The sequence below is a fragment of the Polistes fuscatus genome, unplaced genomic scaffold (assembly GCF_010416935.1).
Source record: "Polistes fuscatus isolate 324 unplaced genomic scaffold, CU_Pfus_HIC Scaffold8, whole genome shotgun sequence".
Lineage (NCBI taxonomy): Eukaryota > Metazoa > Arthropoda > Insecta > Hymenoptera > Vespidae > Polistes > Polistes fuscatus.
In genome coordinates, this window is record NW_025113162.1 from 4,434,923 (window position 1) to 4,443,705 (window position 8,783).

The 8,783-nt window shown below is 31.2% G+C and overlaps 1 protein-coding gene across 3 annotated transcripts in view; it reads right to left on the bottom strand.

Moving 5' to 3' along the window:
* The window catches only part of LOC122524951 (furin-like protease 1), a 181,234-nt gene that overhangs the window by 129,771 nt on the left and 42,680 nt on the right, over positions 1–8,783 (bottom strand). The gene's annotated exons all lie outside the window — the stretch shown is intronic.

The window sequence follows — 8,783 nt, forward strand, 5'->3', positions numbered from 1 at the left end:
TGAAATTAATTGAAATTACTATCTTCAGTTAGCATACACGGATAAAGTTCAGTAATAACGACATAAAAATAAAAAGAAACACTATCCACTATTTTTTCAACGTCATAAACATACATATTTATGAGTAAGGTGAATTTAAATGAAATACAAGCGTAAAGTTAGCAGATAAAACGAACAAAGATACGAAAATCTAAATTAAAATATATAATAATAAATTGTAATCATTTATACAATTATACGGTTCTTTTTTTGTAACTTCCTTATTACCGTACAAGTATGACGGGCTGAACGTATAAACTTAACATGCTCGTGACGTCAAACTCCTGTTTATGTTTCCGGTGTAACGCAATATTCGAATCGTAGGACATACTTCATTCGCGTGCATGCGCGTGTGCATTCGATGCATGTGCGTTGTTCGCGTTTTCAGTGTTTCAATGTCGACAAACGACGTTTCACAGATAAATACAATTCTTGCGCTTCAACGCGGTTGAGGTTTCGCGGAAACAAAGAGATTCTCAAAGCGGAATTCGAATACATACGTAAAGGTGGTCTGTCTGACCAATTTAATTAATGAAATTACCTACATTCTCTATTAATGTAAATTACCGTTCTTTCGTTACGTAATTCCTCTATCGCACGCTAGGAATAATAATCGGATGTAATTTCATTACGAATTTTACAATCTCCCAAACTGAATTCCGTAATGGTCCGTGTAATTTCATTTGCAAGTTTACCAATTAGATCATTTCGCATAATTTATTATATTCACTTAACGTTACTTCTACAAAATACAAAAAAAAAAAAAAAAAACACACGTTCAAAGAAACTCGCGCGCTTTTAATATTTATTACGTTGCATTTGTAAACATTAATAAAAAATTTCTACAACCTCGAACGTTAATATCTGATGCTTGTAATTAACGCTTCGACGTTTAAAGAGGTATATAAATACCGTGTCTTTTTACAAACATAAATTGATGAGATATATGCCAATATGCGAGAATATTTGAAAATACCATCCACGGTTCGAAGTTCCGATTTGAAGGATTTCAAAATAATATTAATACGTGTAACGAGCCTATTATTTTCTTTTTCTCGCGCTATTGCAAAACGAATAAATGAAAAGTAACAGTTCGGAAATGGACGAAGGGCTTTTCTCCTATCGACCTACCGAATTTTTTTTTGACAGAACATCCGTAACGATTCGACGCGTCCGATAAAATATTCATGAATGGATCACCGAAGAATACAAGTTCGTTGGGATTTTTTGGAAAAAATCAAGCCTTCCAAAATCGATTTTGTTGTTGAAATATCTACGTATAAAGAGTGTGGGGCGTATTCTGATTTATTCACAATAATATTATAATCTTCGTAAATCTTTGGGTTTGTACAACAGATGACGTAACTAACAAATTTAATAATAATAATAATATTTGAAATAATAACACGTAAAATGTATGCGTAATAAAAATGTTTCTAGATAGTATACGAACCTAATGTATTTCCAGGGACGTAGTTTCGTTCAATCATTCATCCATCCGTCTATGTGTTAACGTATATCCGTGTATTTCTGTATGGGATGCATTTTCAATGTTTCCAAACAAGCGTGGGACAGATTCGCAATTTTACCGTATGCCAACTTCAGTGAAAATGACTGCTCTGGTATATACGATTTGATACTACGCTTTAATTCACCGAATGCATGTAAAAAAAAAATGCTTGTTCATAGAAAACGACTATAGAATAAAGAATTCAACTAACTTTTTGTTCCCTTTTACTGTTTTTATTTTATTTTATTTTATTTTATTTTATTTTATTTCATTTTATTTTATTTTTACTCCCTTTTACCTTCTTTCCTTTTATTTTTTTCATCCTTTAACTTTTCTCTCTCTCTTCCTTTCTCTCCTACGAAGTAAATTCGTAGCCTTACTTCTTTGAAAAGCACATTTCCAAGAATAAACACACAGAGAGAAGTTTCCAAAGCACGGCTCGAGCAGTCGTCATTGTAGCAAGTAACGTAAGGGTGCTTCGAAAGTTTATTTATTACTACGTTTATCAAAAAATAAAAATAAAAAGTACAGATAACGTTAAGATCGTGAATAAATGGAGAGCTTCTTGGTAAAATAAATTTTCGATCTTTTTAGTAGCGTTAACTCACACTGGTAAAGGCGATTCTAGAAACGATTGCGCCTAACGTAAATATAGTTTATGTTCTCTTCTCTGTAAAGTACGCTCTAAGTACGATATACGAGGTATTACCGAACCTGAGCACCTGAGATCGCGAACGGTTTATTGCAATAAAAATAAATCTTTCCAATAGCTGAATTTCTAAGATCACCCACGATCATTAACATTGACAAGTCAAATATATCTTAACGAAATTGAAAGTCTAATCTAATATCAGTTAAATCTAAATTTATCTATTTCCAAAATCAAAATATCAATTCATCTTATTTGAAAAGATCTTTGATTTTTATTGAACAACAACAAATAAATTTATTAACAATATCACTGTCTCCTGTATTCGCAATATATAAAAATATTCAAATTACTTACTTATACAACTCACGACACTATATTTACAAATATTGCAATTCTACCATATTGAAGCATATCAAAGTTCAAGATTAGATAGAAATCTTTCAATGCATAAGTAATAAACGTATGCGTATTCGCACATATACACATACAAACGTCCTCTTCTCTTCCTGCTGTACAAATAGGAACGACTACCTTTCAAGAATACGAGTTTCCGTCTACGTGATTTTCCACGTCAACGTGACACGTACTGCAAGGTTTAGAATGAGTCGGTATGACTGATAGAAAATGCGCGCATTTACAAATACATCAACGGATTGATATGAGTCTGCCTCTAAGCCATAGAAAATATTTGAATATTGCTTAGATCTTATATATATATATATAGATCCTGTTCTTATCTTTTTCTTTCTTTTCTTTCATTTCCTATTCAATGATTTAATTCCTTTTTTCCCTAACATAGTTCGAATTCCTTTCAATATCACGCATCTTATTGAATACCTATTCAAATAAGAAAATGTGAAAACTCGTATACATTATAAATTTCTATTCTTCAATCGGAACTCATATTATATATTTATATGGATTTTATTTATTCTTGCTTATTTTAAAACACGTTCACTGATGTGTTATTATTATATAAATCGATAACTTCATATCTAATATTTTTGACGTATAGAATTTATTTTTCATATATTTTCTAACATTATTCTAAGTGTGTGTGTTCGTACACAAATGCAATATAATTCAAATACGTAATATCACGTATTTAAATGTTTATATTACAAATATGTAAAAGAATCTTATATCAAATATCTCGAATATCGTTTTGAATCATTATAAATGAGAACAAATTATCTTAATTCTAATTTTCTTAATAAAAGATATCTTTTGCGAACGATAATTAAGATCGCTATGATGAAAAGATTTGATAGCGAAAAACATTATTATTCTTTTAAGGTGTATTACGAGCCGTGTTTGACGATCTACAATTTTACCGAAAGCAATTTGTTCGATCAGTCGCCTGGATTCATTGTTTGACAAACGAAAGCTGCTTCTTAAGCACGACTTTCAACCCCAACTCTGCACCTCGTTCCGACAGCTTCATTCAAGAGAAAGAAAAAGAGAAAGAGAAAGGTACTCATTAACGAGTATCGAACTCTTATTAAAGATATTTTAAGACAAAAGTCATATCGAGAATGTTTGGTATATAGATATATACTTTCTTTTTAATTATAATTTTTATCGCGCTTTAAAAAAAAAATTATGATTGTCGGGTGTACTCATAAAACAAAAACAAAAATAGAAAAAAAAGGAAATAAATAATAGATCGTTATCTTTATTTATTTACATGCCAAACTTTCTAGATATTCTACAAACAATAATATCTCATACTATTTATGTATATTACTATTGTTACTATCAATTTAAAAAAAAAAAAAAAGAACGAATCGATAATTATCAAAAAATATCGAATTTAGATAGAAATAAAGTAGTTCAACATTATAACTAGCAAAAACTGCAGCTGTTTTCGAAACTCAAAGTATTAACGACCTGACACTGACTAACGAAAGTAACGAGTTTGTCGTAGCGCATTAGGAAGTTTTTAATCTAACTCGCGATTACTTCCTGCAATTAGAAGAACCTCTGTTTGGAGAATCCCATTAAAATGTATACTTTCGGGGTGTAGTATATACCATTTATTTATAACTCTGTTCTCGTTCGACATTATGAATCTCGTTAATGCATAGCACGTAGGAGGAGCATTAATGCACCGAAGCTTTTTTCAATTTCCGTCTCTTCGTTGCCGTTCGAAATAGGGATGTATTGTATTTATCACGAGAAATAATAAAAAAAAAAAATAAAAGGGAGAGAAATATGTAAGTGTTACCGTTAAAGTGCATGATTCAGTTAATTCATGAAAAACCTAAGTCATACACGATATAGTTGGATGTTTTAAAGAAAGCATATAAAAAGAATTTTTATTATAATCTTTAATCTAGTCGTTTTACAACATAACTTGATAAAATATGAATTTACTAGAGACGAGTAATTAAAATATGAGATTGAAATTTGATTTTATTTAAAATTTTATTTTAAAGTATGAGATTGAAATCTACTTTTATTTCTATATATATATAATCATAGTTATATCAGTATCAATGCATATACGAAATTAATTTCTTTTGGTATTATATAAAATAATTTAAACGCCCCGTAATATCTCTTTCCGATGGAAAAAAAAAGAAATTTTTCTAACGATTGTTCCTTGTTCCTTTTTTATTTTTTATTTTTCATTTTTTTATTCAAGACCCTCCAAAATTTTATTTCTCTCTTCTATTTTTACATTTTTTTTTTTCTATTCTATCAAAATAATATACGAACCAAATGTTCTAGTAAATCGAGAGAGTAGACTATATACAAAAAAAAAAAGAAAAAAAAATTTTTTAACAAGATCTTCTACTATGTTATATATTTTTCGACAAATCACCTCGTCAATTCGAGTACGACGTATATATTACAAAAAATGAATATAAAGCATAAGTTATTGTAACATTTTTATTTCTCGTTTCTATTTCCTTTGTTACGAATTTAATGACTACTGTCTATTGATTGACTACTCCTCTTATATTATTCTACGTTATGCTTGTACACAAATACGTATATTTTTTAATGGATTTTTCTATTGAAATAAATTATTCAAGAGAAAAGAAAAGGAAAAAGAGAAGAGGAAAAGCGAGAAATATTTTCTCAAAGAGTAAGGATAAATGGGATATAATCGGAATACGACAAGAATCGATTGAGATCTTGATAAAATATAATTAAATCTAAGAAATACAATGAAGAAACTCGGTCAAGCGATGATTTACGATCAAGTAATTATTCGTACTGTTGTCACTAGAATAGCAAAGGAAAGGAGGACGATTTGTTTAATCCGTTGGTCCGATAGTAGATGCATGTTCAAGTCCACGACCATAGACCCTGGCTAATGCACGTAAACACGGAAGTAAACGTTGCATAATTTACCTCGCAGGGATTGCTCGTGTTGGCTAACAAATCTGTCTGCTATCTTAGTGCATACGTATATTTGTATGTATATATACGTAGATAAAAATAATTATTACTAAAAAAAAAATAAAAAGATAAAAGATAATAAAGAAAATGAAGAAGAAAGAACATCTAAATGATTCGCGAGCATGACACACACAATGTAGATAATGGAAAAAGTTCGTACGTTTATTAAGAGAAAAAACTTTTCTTTTCCATTCTGTTTTTTACGTTTACAGATTAGCGCGTTCCTCTCATACTTTCTTTAACTTTAACTTTATCATTCTTGTTCTCTTTCTCATTCTCTTTGTTTTCCTGTCTTTTTTAAGTTTAAATGATAACAAAAATAGAATAAAAATGAAAGATAAAATGATGATACTTATATTAGATCACAAAAATGATACTTCAACATTTTGTTCATGTTAAATAATGTTTGCGTTTAAATACGCAAAGAGAGTTCTTCGTTTGAAATACGGATATATTAGTAGGTATTCCGTATAAAGGATATTCAAAAATAAAGGAAAATCATTTTTCGTTGTGCGGGTAAAATGCATACAATTTTCAAATGCAATTATTAATCAACTAACGTAAGACAGATCGAGATCTGTTGTAAACAAATGTCTTTCTTAGCTACACGAATATTTCTTAGAACAATAAAACTAATTCGCGTGGTGTCAGACCCAGCTAGGAAGGTTAAGTTCAACGGTACGTGACCTCGCGCGGTTGCGTGATCTTAATGTTAAAAAAAAAAGAAAGAAAATAAAAAATAGGAAAAGATGAAAATCAAACGAAGTTCGTTGGAAAAGATTAAAGATGTATTCTTACACACGCGAATTCACGACGACGCGGCAGATACGTTTTCTCGTCGGATCGTTTTTTAGTAACTAAAACGAAAAAAGAAAAGGCTGGAGAAAGGGGGAGGAGGGCGGTCGGGGGGTTGCTGAAACAAAAGGGGAAAAAAAAGAGTTAAACAAAAAGGAAGAAAGGAAAGAAAGAAGGAATAAAGAACAGACAAAAACCCTAAAGTATGACGTAAAAGTGCTCTTTTTCTTTTTTTTTTTTTTTTTTTTTGAGATATCACCGAGAGTCCGCGCTTTGATCACGTTAATACGCGAGAAATTACTTCGTCGGGGGAGACACGCGTGAGATAATTAAAATTCAGAAGCTCTCTCACGTACAGTACATAATAGCAATAGGAGAAGGGGGTAGAAACGTATAGGGCAGTGGAATAAAGCTTTGACATTTCATCAACTACGAAAGAACGGAATTGTGTATTACCAGCACAGCATTTTTTTATATGAATCGCTAAAGAACAAAAAATGAACGGGAAAGATGAATTTAATTTGTCGCGTGTGTACGCAATGACCCCATTTTTTAAACTTTTCATATCCGTATGGAATTCAAATGACAGGAAATACGTTCCTACGTCCATTATCAGTTGTAAGGATTTTTTGTATTCTCTCCTCCTTACTCCTCCATCCCTTGATTTTGCACAATACCGACTGATTAATTAAAAATATCTGTGAAAAGTTAACGAAAGAATATAAAATCTAGGTAGTAATAGTAGTAGAAATGGTGGGGTAAAATAAAATGCAATTTATAAAAGTTTAGTTTGAAAATGATTGTAAATGCAGTATCTTATCAGCAGCGAGTCTTCTCTCTTAGATATTTTATTACTTTATAAGATTATATTCAAGAGCAAAGAAGATCCTTCTCAATAGAGCCCTTCTTCTGTTAACGTTCGAAGGAAAGCTTCGCAGCTCGTTTCAACTTTTATCATGCAAATAGCGAAGTGAGCCTTGCATAATGTAAGATCGAGAATAAAGAGCAGAGATTATTTCTCTACGTTCGAATCTCACAGATACGAAGTAAAAAGTTCATCAAACATGGAAACTCACTACCCCCCCCTCCAACTCCCACCTTTTACACGAATGTTGGAACCACCCTCGTGCGCTTCGTCACGCTTTTCACCCTATTTTTTACTTTTTTCCGTGACTCTTGTTAACTCGGAAGCTGGCTTACATCTCAGTCTCCCTCGTATCGGATGCTGTTTTATCTTTTTTTTCTTTCTTCTCTTTTCTTCTTTTTCTACGTCCGCGTTGATATGTTATTTTTATTTTCCCTCACTCTCATTCTCACTCTCTTTTTTTTTTTTTCATTCTTTTATGTACGTGTGCTTCATTCTCTCCATCCAATTGTCAGAGGTCAACTTTCTTTTTTCTTTTAATCGTCGGACGATCGATCATCGATAGAAATCGAATTAATCAAAGTCATGGACGACATTTACATCATTAAGAGATACACACCTGGAATCCTTAAACCTAGAAAACGTCGTCAACTCGACTCGAAACTCGATCAAACTATCTTGGACAACGCTTGCTCGAGTTCGACTAAACTACCTCTATACCGAACGAAAACTTACACGGAATGGGGTTAGATACGACAAATTCGATCTTTTCGCTTTACTGAATTTAATATATATATATTACTTTGCGAAATTCCTTAATTCATGAAATGACTAGCTAAACCCTGAAATAACTATAGTGACCTGTTTAAATATAAAAGAATATATATATGTATACACGTCATAGGAACATTTTCTCGATGAAGGAGAAACATTTTTCTGCACCTTTGTACGTACAGGCATGAAGACGTTAAGATGGATGAATGTCGGACGCGAGGAACGTAATAATCGTGTTCTATGTGAAAAGGCAAAGACGTTTAACAACAAAGTCCGGAAATGTCATCCTTGAGTTCCCGAAGGCGCGTACGTACCTATATATTTTTATTTTACTTACTATCAAAACCGCTAGAAAAATAATACGGAAGAAATGTAACTAAAAATAAGTAAAACACAAGTTAGTCTTTTCAAACTGTTCACGAATGACTTAATCGTTTAACAATAGACTGTATTTACACAACTCCGTATGCGTTCTATTTTAATGACAGGAAGTAGATAAAGTAGAATTAAAGTAGAACATGTCTATGACACGGTAGGTAGAATATAAGCAAATACAGTAACGAATCAAACGGATATTATTAACGATAAATAAAGTATATTGTAAACATGAATGAACAACTGATGTGATTTTAGATTTGTTTGAAATATTTTATCCTATAATATAATTAAAATCTAATCAAACAAATAATCATGAAAATAATCCGAAAAAAATATATACATTCCAATAGTTAACGTTA